General features: G+C 43.5%; 23 non-coding genes and 15 pseudogenes across 23 annotated transcripts; all 38 read right to left on the bottom strand.

Moving 5' to 3' along the window:
- LOC132962501 (5S ribosomal RNA) overlaps positions 1-24 on the bottom strand; it is a 109-nt pseudogene extending 85 nt beyond the window's left edge.
- A 121-nt stretch (positions 25-145) lies between these two features.
- Positions 146-264, bottom strand: LOC132962435 (5S ribosomal RNA). Its single transcript, XR_009668406.1, has one exon. It is a non-coding gene; the product is annotated as a 5S ribosomal RNA (ribosomal RNA).
- Positions 265-389: 125 nt separating this feature from the next.
- On the bottom strand, positions 390-508 carry LOC132962258 (5S ribosomal RNA). Its single transcript, XR_009668233.1, has one exon. It is a non-coding gene; the product is annotated as a 5S ribosomal RNA (ribosomal RNA).
- Positions 509-862: 354 nt separating this feature from the next.
- On the bottom strand, positions 863-981 carry LOC132962491 (5S ribosomal RNA). The gene has a single exon (XR_009668454.1). It is a non-coding gene; the product is annotated as a 5S ribosomal RNA (ribosomal RNA).
- Positions 982-1104: 123 nt separating this feature from the next.
- On the bottom strand, positions 1105-1213 carry LOC132962000 (5S ribosomal RNA; annotated as a pseudogene).
- A 121-nt stretch (positions 1214-1334) lies between these two features.
- Positions 1335-1453, bottom strand: LOC132962286 (5S ribosomal RNA). The gene has a single exon (XR_009668260.1). It is a non-coding gene; the product is annotated as a 5S ribosomal RNA (ribosomal RNA).
- A 122-nt stretch (positions 1454-1575) lies between these two features.
- On the bottom strand, positions 1576-1694 carry LOC132962222 (5S ribosomal RNA). The gene has a single exon (XR_009668198.1). It is a non-coding gene; the product is annotated as a 5S ribosomal RNA (ribosomal RNA).
- A 121-nt stretch (positions 1695-1815) lies between these two features.
- LOC132962483 (5S ribosomal RNA) lies at positions 1816-1934 on the bottom strand. The gene has a single exon (XR_009668446.1). It is a non-coding gene; the product is annotated as a 5S ribosomal RNA (ribosomal RNA).
- A 123-nt stretch (positions 1935-2057) lies between these two features.
- On the bottom strand, positions 2058-2176 carry LOC132962074 (5S ribosomal RNA). The gene has a single exon (XR_009668058.1). It is a non-coding gene; the product is annotated as a 5S ribosomal RNA (ribosomal RNA).
- Positions 2177-2530: 354 nt separating this feature from the next.
- LOC132962057 (5S ribosomal RNA) lies at positions 2531-2649 on the bottom strand. Its single transcript, XR_009668042.1, has one exon. It is a non-coding gene; the product is annotated as a 5S ribosomal RNA (ribosomal RNA).
- Positions 2650-2770: 121 nt separating this feature from the next.
- On the bottom strand, positions 2771-2879 carry LOC132961928 (5S ribosomal RNA; annotated as a pseudogene).
- A 122-nt stretch (positions 2880-3001) lies between these two features.
- LOC132962118 (5S ribosomal RNA) lies at positions 3002-3120 on the bottom strand. The gene has a single exon (XR_009668100.1). It is a non-coding gene; the product is annotated as a 5S ribosomal RNA (ribosomal RNA).
- A 119-nt stretch (positions 3121-3239) lies between these two features.
- LOC132961782 (5S ribosomal RNA) lies at positions 3240-3348 on the bottom strand (annotated as a pseudogene).
- A 122-nt stretch (positions 3349-3470) lies between these two features.
- On the bottom strand, positions 3471-3579 carry LOC132962020 (5S ribosomal RNA; annotated as a pseudogene).
- A 122-nt stretch (positions 3580-3701) lies between these two features.
- LOC132962490 (5S ribosomal RNA) lies at positions 3702-3820 on the bottom strand. Its single transcript, XR_009668453.1, has one exon. It is a non-coding gene; the product is annotated as a 5S ribosomal RNA (ribosomal RNA).
- A 123-nt stretch (positions 3821-3943) lies between these two features.
- Positions 3944-4062, bottom strand: LOC132962127 (5S ribosomal RNA). Its single transcript, XR_009668108.1, has one exon. It is a non-coding gene; the product is annotated as a 5S ribosomal RNA (ribosomal RNA).
- Positions 4063-4184: 122 nt separating this feature from the next.
- Positions 4185-4293, bottom strand: LOC132961907 (5S ribosomal RNA; annotated as a pseudogene).
- Positions 4294-4414: 121 nt separating this feature from the next.
- Positions 4415-4533, bottom strand: LOC132962228 (5S ribosomal RNA). Its single transcript, XR_009668203.1, has one exon. It is a non-coding gene; the product is annotated as a 5S ribosomal RNA (ribosomal RNA).
- A 122-nt stretch (positions 4534-4655) lies between these two features.
- On the bottom strand, positions 4656-4774 carry LOC132962036 (5S ribosomal RNA). The gene has a single exon (XR_009668022.1). It is a non-coding gene; the product is annotated as a 5S ribosomal RNA (ribosomal RNA).
- A 121-nt stretch (positions 4775-4895) lies between these two features.
- Positions 4896-5014, bottom strand: LOC132961664 (5S ribosomal RNA; annotated as a pseudogene).
- A 123-nt stretch (positions 5015-5137) lies between these two features.
- LOC132962477 (5S ribosomal RNA) lies at positions 5138-5256 on the bottom strand. Its single transcript, XR_009668440.1, has one exon. It is a non-coding gene; the product is annotated as a 5S ribosomal RNA (ribosomal RNA).
- A 354-nt stretch (positions 5257-5610) lies between these two features.
- LOC132962056 (5S ribosomal RNA) lies at positions 5611-5729 on the bottom strand. The gene has a single exon (XR_009668041.1). It is a non-coding gene; the product is annotated as a 5S ribosomal RNA (ribosomal RNA).
- A 121-nt stretch (positions 5730-5850) lies between these two features.
- On the bottom strand, positions 5851-5959 carry LOC132961927 (5S ribosomal RNA; annotated as a pseudogene).
- A 121-nt stretch (positions 5960-6080) lies between these two features.
- Positions 6081-6199, bottom strand: LOC132962116 (5S ribosomal RNA). Its single transcript, XR_009668098.1, has one exon. It is a non-coding gene; the product is annotated as a 5S ribosomal RNA (ribosomal RNA).
- A 119-nt stretch (positions 6200-6318) lies between these two features.
- Positions 6319-6427, bottom strand: LOC132961781 (5S ribosomal RNA; annotated as a pseudogene).
- A 122-nt stretch (positions 6428-6549) lies between these two features.
- On the bottom strand, positions 6550-6658 carry LOC132962019 (5S ribosomal RNA; annotated as a pseudogene).
- Positions 6659-6780: 122 nt separating this feature from the next.
- Positions 6781-6899, bottom strand: LOC132962489 (5S ribosomal RNA). The gene has a single exon (XR_009668452.1). It is a non-coding gene; the product is annotated as a 5S ribosomal RNA (ribosomal RNA).
- Positions 6900-7022: 123 nt separating this feature from the next.
- On the bottom strand, positions 7023-7141 carry LOC132962405 (5S ribosomal RNA). The gene has a single exon (XR_009668377.1). It is a non-coding gene; the product is annotated as a 5S ribosomal RNA (ribosomal RNA).
- Positions 7142-7264: 123 nt separating this feature from the next.
- LOC132961906 (5S ribosomal RNA) lies at positions 7265-7373 on the bottom strand (annotated as a pseudogene).
- A 121-nt stretch (positions 7374-7494) lies between these two features.
- LOC132962206 (5S ribosomal RNA) lies at positions 7495-7613 on the bottom strand. The gene has a single exon (XR_009668183.1). It is a non-coding gene; the product is annotated as a 5S ribosomal RNA (ribosomal RNA).
- A 122-nt stretch (positions 7614-7735) lies between these two features.
- Positions 7736-7854, bottom strand: LOC132962145 (5S ribosomal RNA). Its single transcript, XR_009668125.1, has one exon. It is a non-coding gene; the product is annotated as a 5S ribosomal RNA (ribosomal RNA).
- Positions 7855-7974: 120 nt separating this feature from the next.
- On the bottom strand, positions 7975-8093 carry LOC132961670 (5S ribosomal RNA; annotated as a pseudogene).
- Positions 8094-8214: 121 nt separating this feature from the next.
- LOC132962034 (5S ribosomal RNA) lies at positions 8215-8333 on the bottom strand. Its single transcript, XR_009668020.1, has one exon. It is a non-coding gene; the product is annotated as a 5S ribosomal RNA (ribosomal RNA).
- A 121-nt stretch (positions 8334-8454) lies between these two features.
- On the bottom strand, positions 8455-8573 carry LOC132961750 (5S ribosomal RNA; annotated as a pseudogene).
- Positions 8574-8696: 123 nt separating this feature from the next.
- On the bottom strand, positions 8697-8815 carry LOC132962100 (5S ribosomal RNA). Its single transcript, XR_009668083.1, has one exon. It is a non-coding gene; the product is annotated as a 5S ribosomal RNA (ribosomal RNA).
- Positions 8816-9166: 351 nt separating this feature from the next.
- Positions 9167-9285, bottom strand: LOC132962486 (5S ribosomal RNA). Its single transcript, XR_009668449.1, has one exon. It is a non-coding gene; the product is annotated as a 5S ribosomal RNA (ribosomal RNA).
- Positions 9286-9639: 354 nt separating this feature from the next.
- LOC132961829 (5S ribosomal RNA) lies at positions 9640-9759 on the bottom strand (annotated as a pseudogene).
- Positions 9760-9881: 122 nt separating this feature from the next.
- LOC132961867 (5S ribosomal RNA) overlaps positions 9882-10000 on the bottom strand; it is a 120-nt pseudogene continuing 1 nt past the window's right edge.

Raw genomic sequence — 10000 nt, 5'->3', positions numbered from 1 at the left:
GTTCAGGGTGGTATGGCCGTAAGCCATTATTGCGTGCAGATAGGGGCCTCTTAAAGATGTCATGCCCTTGATTCTGGCTGAATTTGTGGACATGTGAATATGTCTCTCTATGATAAAAAAAACATATGATCAAAAAAATTAAAAAAGCTTACAGCATCTGGTATTCCCAGGCGGTCTCCCATTCAAGTACTAACCAGGCCCGACCCTGCTTAGCTTCCGAGATGGGACGAGATCGGGCGTGTTAAGGGTGGTATGGCCGTAAGCCATTATTGTGTGCAGACAGGGGCCTTTTAAAGATGTTATGCCCTTGATTCTGGCTGAATTTTTGGACATGTGAATATGTCTCTATATGATAAAAAAAAAAAAACATATGATCAAAAAAATGAAAAAGCTTACAGCACCTGGTATTCCCAGGCGGTCTCCCATCCAAGTACTAACCAGGCCCGACCCTGCTTAGCTTCCTAGATCGGACGAGATCAGGCGTGTTCAGGGTGGTATGGCCGTAAGCTGTTATTGTGTGCAGACAGGGGCCTTTTAAAGATCTCATGCCCTTGATTCTGGCTGAATTTTTGGACATGTGAATATGTCTCTATATGATAAAAAAAGAACATATGATCAAAAAAAATGAAAAAGCTTACAGCACCTGGTATTCCCAGGCGGTCTCCCATCCAAGTACTAACCAGGCCAGACGCTGCTTAGCTTCCAAGATCGGACAAGTTCAGGGTGGTATGTCCTTAAGCCATTATTGTGTGCAGAAAGGGGCCTTTTAAAGATGTCATGCCCTTGATTCTGGCTGAATTTTTGGACATGTGAATATGTCTCTATATGATAAAAAAAAAACATATGATCAAAAAAATGAAAAAACTTACAGCACCTGGTATTCCCAGGCGGTCTCGCATCCAAGAACTAACCAGGCCCTACCCTGCTTAGCTTCCGAGATCGGACGAGATCGGGCGTGTTCATTGTGGTATGGCCGTAAGCCATTATTGTCTGCAGACAGGGGCCTTTTAAAGATGTCATGCCCTTGATTCTGGCTGAATTTTTGGACATGTGAATATGTCTCTCTATGATAAAAAAAAAACATATGATCAAAAAAATAAAAAAAGCTTACAGCGTCTGGTATTCCCAGGCGGTCTCCAATCCAAGTACTAACCAGGCCCGACCCTGCTTAGCTTCCAAGATCGGACGAGTTCAGGGTGGTTTGGCCGTAAGCCATTATTGTGTGCAGAAAGGGGCCTTTTAAAGATGTCATGCCCTTGATTCTGGCTGAATTTTTGGACATGTGAATATGTCTCTATATGATAAAAAAAAACATATGATCAAAAAAATGAAAACGCTTACAGCACCTGGTATTCCCAGGCGGTCTCCCATCCAAGTACTAAACAGGCCCTACCCTGCTTAGCTTCCGAGATCGGACGAGATCAAGCGTGTTCAGGGTGGTATGGCCATAAGCCATTATTGTGTGCAGACAGGGGCCTTTTAAAGATGTCATGCCCTTGATTCTGGCTGAATTTTTGGACATGTGAATATGTCTTTATATGATAAAAAAAAAACATATGATCAAAAAAATGAAAACGCTTACAGCACCTGGTATTCCAAGGTGGTCTCCCATCCAAGTACTAACCAGGCCCGACCCTGCTTAGCTTCCGAGATCGGATGAGATCGGGCGTGTTCAGGGTGTTATGGCCGTAAGCCATTATTGTGTGCAGACAGGGGCCTTTTAAAGATGTCATGCCCTTGATTCTGGCTGAATTTGTGGACATGTGAATATGTCTCTCTATGATAAAAAAAACATATGATCAAAAAAATAAGAAAAGCTTACAGCATCTGGTATTCCCAGGCGGTCTCCCATCCAAGTATTAACCAGGCCCGACCCTGCTTAGCTTCCGAGATGGGACGAGATCGGGCGTGTTAAGGGTGGTATGGCCGTAAGCCATTATTGTGTGCAGACAGGGACCTTTTAAAGATGTTATGCCCTTGATTCTGGCTGAATTTTTGGACATGTGAATATGTCTCTATATGATAAAAAAAAAAACATATGATCAAAAAAATGAAAAAGCTTACAGCACCTGGTATTCCCAGGCGGTCTCCCATCGAAGTACTAACCTGGCCCGACCCTGCTTAGCTTCAGAGATCGGACGAGATCAGGCGTGTTCAGGGTGGTATGGCCGTAAGCTGTTATTGTGTGCAGACAGGGGCCTTTTAAAGATCTCATGCCCTTGATTCTGGCTGAATTTTTGGACATGTGAATATGTCTCTATATGATAAAAAAAGAACATATGATCAAAAAAAATGAAAAAGCTTACAGCACCTGGTATTCCCAGGCGGTCTCCCATCCAAGTACTAACCAGGCCAGATGCTGCTTAGCTTCCGAGATCAGACAAGTTCAGGTTGGTATGTCCTTAAGCCATTATTGTGTGCAGAAAGGGGCCTTTTAAAGATGTCATGCCCTTGATTCTGGCTGAATTTTTTGACATGTGAATATGTCTCTATATGATAAAAAAAAAACATATGATCAAAAAAATGAAAAAACTTACAGCACCTGGTATTCCCAGGCGGTCTCCCATCCAAGTACTAACCAGGCCCTACCCTGCTTAGCTTCCGAGATCGGACGAGATCAGGCGTGTTCAGGGTGGTATGGCCGTAAGCCATTATTGTGTGCAGACAGGGGCCTTTTAAAGATGTCATGCCCTTGATTCTGGCTGAATTTTTGGACATGTGAATATGTCTCTCTATGATAAAAAAAAACATATGATCAAAAAAATGAAAAAGCTTACAGCACCTGGTATTCCTAGGCGGTCTCCCATCCAAGTATTAACCAGGCCCGACCCTGCTTTACTTCTGAGATCGGGCGTGTTCAGGGTGGTATGGACGTAAGGCATTATTGTGTGCAGAAAGGGGCCTTTTAAAGATATCATGCCCTTGATTCTTACTGAATTTTTGGACATGTGAATATGTCTCTATATGATAAAAAAAAAACATATGATCAAAAAAAAGAAAAAGCTTACAGCACCTGGTATTCCCAGGCGGTCTCCCATCCAAGTACTAACCAGGCCCGACCCTGCTTAGCTTCCGAGATCGGACGAGATCAGGCGTGTTCAGGGTGGTATGGCCGTAAGTCATTATTGTGTGCAGACAGGGGCCTTTTAAAGATGTCATGCCCTTGATTCTGGCTGAATTTTTGGACATGTGAATATGTCTCTATATGATAAAAAAAAACATGATCAAAAAAATGAAAAAGCTTACAGCACCTGGTATTCCCAGGCGGTCTCCCATCCAAGTACTAACCAGGCCCGACCCTGCTTAGCTTCCAAGATCGGACGAGTTCAGGGTGGTTTGGCCGTAAGCCATTATTGTGTGCAGAATGGGGCCTTTTAAAGATGTCATGCCCTTGATTCTGGCTGAATTTTTGGACATGTGAATATGTCTCTATATGATAAAAAAAAAACATATGATCAAAAAAATGAAAAAGCTTACAGCACCTGGTATTCCTAGGCGGTCTCCCATCCAAGTATTAACCAGGCCCGACCCTGCTTTGCTTCTGAGATCGGACGAGTTCAGGGTGGTATGGACGTAAGGCATTACTGTGTGCAGAAAGGGGCCTTTTAAAGATATCATGCCCTTGATTCTGGCTGAATTTTTGGACATGTGAATATGTCTCTATATGATAAAAAAAAAACATATGATCAAAAAAATGAAAAAACTCACAGCACCTGGTATTCCCAGGCGGTCTCCCATCCAAGTCCTAACCAGGTCCTACCCTGCTTAGCTTCCGAGATCGGACTAGATCAGGCGTGTTCAGGGTGGTATGGCCGTAAGCCATTATTGTGTGCAGAGAGGGGCCTTTTAAAGATGTCATGCCCTTGATTCTGGCTGAATTTTTGGACATGTGAATATGTCTCTATATGATAAAAAAAAAACATATGATCAAAAAAAATGAAAAAGCTTACAGCACCTGGTATTCCCAGGCGGTCTCCCATCCAAGTACTAACCAGGCCCGACCCTGCTTAGCTTCTGAGATCGAACGAGATCGGGCGTGTTCAGGGTGGTATGGCCGTAAGCCATTACTGTCTGCAGACAGGGGCCTTTTAAAGATGTCATGCCCTTGATTCTGGCTGAATTTTTGGACATGTGAATATGTCTCTCTATGATAAAAAAAAACATATGATCAAAAAAATAAAAAAAGCTTACAGCGTCTGGTATTCCCAGGCGGTCTCCCATCCAAGTACTAACCAGGCCCGACCCTGCTTAGCTTCCAAGATCGGACGAGTTCAGGGTGGTTTGGCCGTAAGCCATTATTGTGTGCAGAAAGGGGCCTTTTAAAGATGTCATGCCCTTGATTCTGGCTGAATTTTTGGACATGTGAATATGTCTCTATATGATAAAAAAAAACATATGATCAAAAAAATGAAAACGCTTACAGCACCTGGTATTCCCAGGTGGTCTCCCATCCAAGTACAAACCGGGCCCGACACTGCTTAGCTTCCGAGATCGGACGAGATCGGGCGTGTTCAGGGTGGTATGGCCGTAAGCCATTATTGTATGCAGAAAGGGGCCTTTTAAAGATGTCATGCCCTTGATTCTGGCTGAATTTTTGGACATGTGAATATGTCTCTATATGATAAAAAAAAAACATATGATCAAAAAAATGAAAACGCTTACAGCACCTGGTATTCCCAGGTGGTCTCCCATCCAAGTACTAACCAGGCCCGACCCTGCTTAGCTTCCGAGATCGGACGAGATCGGGCGTGTTCAGAGTGGTATGGCCGTAAGCCATTATTGTGTGCAGACAGGGGCCTTTTAAAGATGTCATGCCCTTGATTCTGGCTGAATTTGTGGACATGTGAATATGTCTCTCTATGATAAAAAAAACATATGATCAAAAAAATAAAAAAAGCTTACAGCATCTGGTATTCCCAGGCGGTCTCCCATTCAAGTACTAACCAGGCCCGACCCTGCTTAGCTTCCGAGATGGGACGAGATCGGGCTTGTTAAGGGTGGTATGGCCGTAAGCCATTATTGTGTGCAGACAGGGGCCTTTTAAAGATGTTATGCCCTTGATTCTGGCTGAATTTTTGGACATGTGAATATGTCTCTATATGATAAAAAAAAAAACATAAGATCAAAAAAATGAAAAAGCTTACAGCACCTGGTATTCCCAGGCGGTCTCCCATCCAAGTACTAACCAGGCCCTACCCTGCTTAGCTTCCGAGATCGGACGAGATCAGGCGTGTTCAGGGTGGTATGGCCGTAAGCAATTATTGTGTGCAGACAGGGGCCTTTTAAAGATCTCATGCCCTTGATTCTGGCTGAATTTTTGGACATGTGAATATGTCTCTATATGATAAAAAAAGAACATATGATCAAAAAAAATGAAAAAGCTTACAGCACCTGGTATTCCCAGGCGGTCTCCCATCCAAGTACTAACCAGGCCAGACGCTGCTTAGCTTCCGAGATCGGACAAGTTCATGGTGGTATGTCCTTAAGCCATTATTGTGTGCAGAAAGGGGCCTTTTAAAGATGTCATGCCCTTGATTCTGGCTGAATTTTTTGACATGTGAATATGTCTCTATATGATAAAAAAAAAACATATGATCAAAAAAATGAAAAAACTTACAGCACCTGGTATTCCCAGGCGGTCTCCCATCCAAGTACTAACCAGGCCCTACCCTGCTTAGCTTCCGAGATCGGACGAGATCAGGCGTGTTCAGGGTGGTATGGCCGTAAGCCATTATTGTGTGCAGACAGGGGCCTTTTAAAGATGTCATGCCCTTGATTCTGGCTGAATTTTTGGACATGTGAATATGTCTCTCTATGATAAAAAAAAACATATGATCAAAAAAATGAAAAAGCTTACAGCACCTGGTATTCCTAGGCGGTCTCCCATCCAAGTATTAACCAGGCCCGACCCTGCTTTACTTCTGAGATCGGGCGTGTTCAGGGTGGTATGGACGTAAGGCATTATTGTGTGCAGAAAGGGGCCTTTTAAAGATATCATGCCCTTGATTCTTGCTGAATTTTTGGACATGTGAATATGTCTCTATATGATAAAAAAAAAACATATGATAAAAAAAAGAAAAAGCTTACAGCACCTGGTATTCCCAGGCGGTCTCCCATCCAAGTACTAACCAGGCCCGACCCTGCTTAGCTTCCGAGATCGGACGAGATCAGGCGTGTTCAGGGTGGTATGGCCGTAAGTCATTATTGTGTGCAGACAGGGGCCTTTTAAAGATGTCATGCCCTTGATTCTGGCTGAATTTTTGGACATGTGAATATGTCTCTATATGATAAAAAAAAACATGATCAAAAAAATGAAAAAGCTTACAGCACCTGGTATTCCCAGGCGGTCTCCCATCCAAGTACTAACCAGGCCCGACCCTGCTTAGCTTCCAAGATCGGACGAGTTCAGGGTGGTTTGGCCGTAAGCCATTATTGTGTGCAGAAAGGGGCCTTTTAAAGATGTCATGCCCTTGATTCTGGCTGAATTTTTGGACATGTGAATATGTCTCTATATGATAAAAAAAAAACATATGATCAAAAAAATGAAAAAGCTTACAGCACCTGGTATTCCTAGGCGGTCTCCCATCCAAGTATTAACCAGGCCCGACCCTGCTTTGCTTCTGAGATCGGACGAGTTCAGGGTGGTATGGACGTAAGGCATTACTGTGTGCAGAAAGGGGCCTTTTAAAGATATCATGCCCTTGATTCTGGCTGAATTTTTGGACATGTGAATATGTCTCTATATGATAAAAAAAAAACATATGATCAAAAAAATGAAAAAACTCACAGCACCTGGTATTCCCAGGCGGTCTCCCATCCAAGTCCTAACCAGGTCCTACCCTGCTTAGCTTCCGAGATCGGACTAGATCAGGCGTGTTCAGGGTGGTATGGCCGTAAGCCATTATTGTGTGCAGAGAGGGGCCTTTTAAAGATGTCATGCCCTTGATTCTGGCTGAATTTTTGGACATGTGAATATGTCTCTATATGATAAAAAAAAAACATATGATCAAAAAAAATGAAAAAGCTTACAGCACCTGGTATTCCCAGGCGGTCTCCCATCCAATTACTAACCAGGCCCGACCCTGCTTAGCTTCTGAGATCGAACGAGATTGGGCGTGTTCAGGGTGGTATGGCCGTAAGCCATTACTGTCTGCAGACAGGGGCCTTTTAAAGATGTCATGCCCTTGATTCTGGCTGAATTTTTGGACATGTGAATATGTCTCTCTATGATAAAAAAAAAACATATGATCAAAAAAATAAAAAAAGCTTACAGCGTCTGGTATTCCCAGGCGGTCTCCCATCCAAGTACTAACCAGGCCCGACCCTGCTTAGCTTCCAAGATCGGACGAGTTCAGGGTGGTTTGGCCGTAAGCCATTATTGTGTGCAGAAAGGGGCCTTTTAAAGATGTCATGCCCTTGATTCTGGCTGAATTTTTGGACATGTGAATATGTCTCTATATGATAAAAAAAAACATATGATCAAAAAAATGAAAACGCTTACAGCACCTGGTATTCCCAGGTGGTCTCCCATCCAAGTACAAACCAGGCCCGACACTGCTTAGCTTCCGAGATCGGACGAGATCGGGCGTGTTCAGGGTGGTATGGCCGTAAGCCATTATTGTATGCAGAAAGGGGCCTTTTAAAGATGTCATGCCCTTGATTCTGGCTGAATTTTTGGACATGTGAATATGTCTCTATATGATAAAAAAAAAACATATGATCCAAAAAATGAAAAAACTTACAGCACCTGGTATTCCCAGGCGGTCTCCCACCCAAGTACTAACCAGGCCCTACCCTGCTTAGCTTCCGAGATCGGACGAGATCAGGCGTGTTCAGGGTGGTATGGCCATAAGCCATTATTGTGTGCAGAGAGGGGCCTTTTAAAGATGTCATGCCCTTGATTCTGGCTGAATTTTTGGACATGTGAATATGTCTCTATATGATAAAAAAAACATATGATCAAAAAAATGAAAAAGCTTACAGCGTCTGGTATTCCCAGGCGGTCTCCCATCAAAGTACTAACCAGGCACGACCCTACTTAGTTTCCGAGATCGGACGAGATCGGGCGTGTTAAGGGTGGTATGGCCGTAAGCTGTTATTGTGTGCAGAAAGGGGCCTTTTAAAGATGTCATGCCCTTGATTCTGCCTGAATTTTTGGACATGTGAATATGTCTCTATATGATAAAAAAAAACATATGATCAAAAAAATGAAAACGCTTACAGCACCTGGTATTCCCAGGTGGTCTCCCATCCAAGTACTAACCAGGCCCGACCCTGCTTAGCTTCCGAGATCGGACGAGATCGGGCGTGTTCAGAGTGGTATGGCCGTAAGCCATTATTGTGTGCAGACAGGGGCCTTTTAAAGATGTCATGCCCTTGATTCTGGCTGAATTTGTGGACATGTGAATATGTCTCTCTATGATAAAAAAAACATATGATCAAAAAAATAAAAAAAGCTTACAGCATCTGGTATTCCCAGGCGGTCTCCCATTCAAGTACTAACCAGGCCCGACCCTGCTTAGCTTCCGAGATGGGACGAGATTGGGCTTGTTAAGGGTGGTATGGCCGTAAGCCATTATTGTGTGCAGATAGGGGCCTTTTAAAGATGTTATGCCCTTGATTCTGGCTGAATTTTTGGACATGTGAATATGTCTCTATATGATAAAAAAAAAAACATATGATCAAAAAAATGAAAAAGCTTACAGCACCTGGTATTCCGAGGCGGTCTCCCATCCAAGTACTAACCAGGCCCTACCCTGCTTAGCTTCCGAGATCGGACGAGATCAGGCGTGTTCAGGGTGGTATGGCCGTAAGCAATTATTGTGTGCAGACAGGGGCCTTTTAAAGATGTCATGCCCTTGATTCTGGCTGAATTTTTGGACATGTGAATATGTCTCTATATGATAAAAAAAGAACATATGATCAAAAAAAATGAAAAAGCTTACAGCACCTGGTATTCCCAGGCGGTCTCCCATCCAAGTACTAACCAGGCCAGACGCTGCTTAGCTTCCGAGATCGGACAAGTTCATGGTGGTATGTCCTTAAGCCATTATTGTGTGCAGAAAGGGGCCTTTTAAAGATGTCATGCCCTTGATTCTGGCTGAATTTTTGGACATGTGAATATGTCTCTATATGATAAAAAAAAACATGATCAAAAAAATGAAAAAGCTTACAGCACCTGGTATTCCCAGGCGGTCTCCCATCCAAGTACTAACCAGGCCTTACCCTGCTTAGCTTCTGAGATGGAACGAGATCGGGCATGTTCAGGGTGGTATGGCCGTAAGCCATTATTGTCTGCAGACAGGGGCCTTTTAAAGATGTCATGCCCTTGATTCTGGCTGAGTTTTTGGACATGTGAATATGTCTCTCTATGATAAAAAAAAAACATATGATCAAAAAAATAAAAAAAGCTTACAGCATCTGGTATTCCTAGGCGTTGTCCCATCCAAGTACTAACCAGGCCCGACCCTGCTTAGCTTCCAAGATCGGACGAGTTCAGGGTGGTTTGGCCGTAAGCCATTATTGTGTGCAGAAAGGGGCCTTTTAAAGATGTCATGCCCTTGATTCTGGCTGAATTTTTGGACATGTGAATATGTCTCTATATGATAAAAAAAAAACATTTGATCAAAAAAATGAAACAGCTTACAGCATTTGATATTCCACAGGCGGTCTCCCATCCAAGTACTAACGAGGCCCGACCCTGCATAGCTTCCGAGATCGGACGAGATCGGGCGTGTTCAGGGTGGTATGGCCGTAAGCCATTATTGTGTGCAGAAAGGGGCCTTTTAAAGATGTCATGCCCTTGATTCTGGCTGAATTTTTGGACATGTGAATATGTCTCTCTATGATAAAAAAAAAACAAATGATCAAAAAAATGAAACAGCTTACAGCATCTGGTATTCCACAGGCGGTCTCCCATCCAAGTACTAACCAGGCACGACCCTGCTTAGTTTCCGAGATTGGACGAGATCGGACGAGTTCAGGGTGGTATGACCGTAAG

Source organism: Labrus mixtus, unplaced genomic scaffold (assembly GCF_963584025.1).
Source record: "Labrus mixtus unplaced genomic scaffold, fLabMix1.1 SCAFFOLD_56, whole genome shotgun sequence".
Lineage (NCBI taxonomy): Eukaryota > Metazoa > Chordata > Actinopteri > Labriformes > Labridae > Labrus > Labrus mixtus.
This window is presented reverse-complemented; position numbering and strand designations above follow the sequence as displayed.